Source organism: Penaeus monodon, chromosome 23, assembly GCF_015228065.2.
Source record: "Penaeus monodon isolate SGIC_2016 chromosome 23, NSTDA_Pmon_1, whole genome shotgun sequence".
Lineage (NCBI taxonomy): Eukaryota > Metazoa > Arthropoda > Malacostraca > Decapoda > Penaeidae > Penaeus > Penaeus monodon.
The window spans coordinates 39,987,343-39,987,861 of NC_051408.1; the positions used below are offsets into that span (position 1 = coordinate 39,987,343).

The following is a 519-nucleotide window of genomic DNA, read 5'->3' on the forward strand; positions in this document are numbered from 1 at the left end:
CTTCTAGTAAAGTCAATATCAGTGATCCACTTTATTTATTGATAATTTGTTATTTCTCTGATTTTATATAACTATTCGTTTATTTGTTCATTCATTTAATCAATATTATACGTCCTTTGTAGCTGAGTTTGTCTTGCTTAATTAAGGTTTCACAGCAAAGTGAGTGTTGGTTTTGCATTTCTTTTCATTGTTAATGACTTGCTGAAACATATATAAACCACATCTATATTAATCAATATAATTGTTTTTATTTTTCTCTCTAAATTTAGTCTTCATTTTCAACTGTCATTATTGGGTTCCACGGAAAATGAGTCATTACTCACACATCAACATTTTATTGTTGTCAGAAAATTATAGCTCATGTTCACTCATGTACATAAGTGGATGTGCACATCGACATACAAGCAGCAATAACATTCCCTGTTGAGTCAGTTACCCGTTTCATCTACTAATTAGGTACGCCGTAACTGGTGCTAAGGTGGCCGCTTCCGCCTTTGCTGTAAAAGGAAAGATGAACCT

General features: G+C 32.8%; 1 protein-coding gene and 1 long non-coding RNA gene across 2 annotated transcripts in view; both read right to left on the reverse strand.

The window, feature by feature from the left end:
• Positions 1-519, reverse strand: part of LOC119588052 (glycine-rich cell wall structural protein-like) — a 28,914-nt gene that overhangs the window by 19,783 nt on the left and 8,612 nt on the right. The gene's annotated exons all lie outside the window — the stretch shown is intronic.
• LOC119588055 overlaps positions 113-519 on the reverse strand; it is a 730-nt gene continuing 323 nt past the window's right edge. Inside the window, exon 2 of the long non-coding RNA XR_005230062.1 lies at positions 113-497. This is a non-coding gene — a long non-coding RNA (uncharacterized LOC119588055). The remainder of the gene's footprint in view (positions 498-519) is intronic.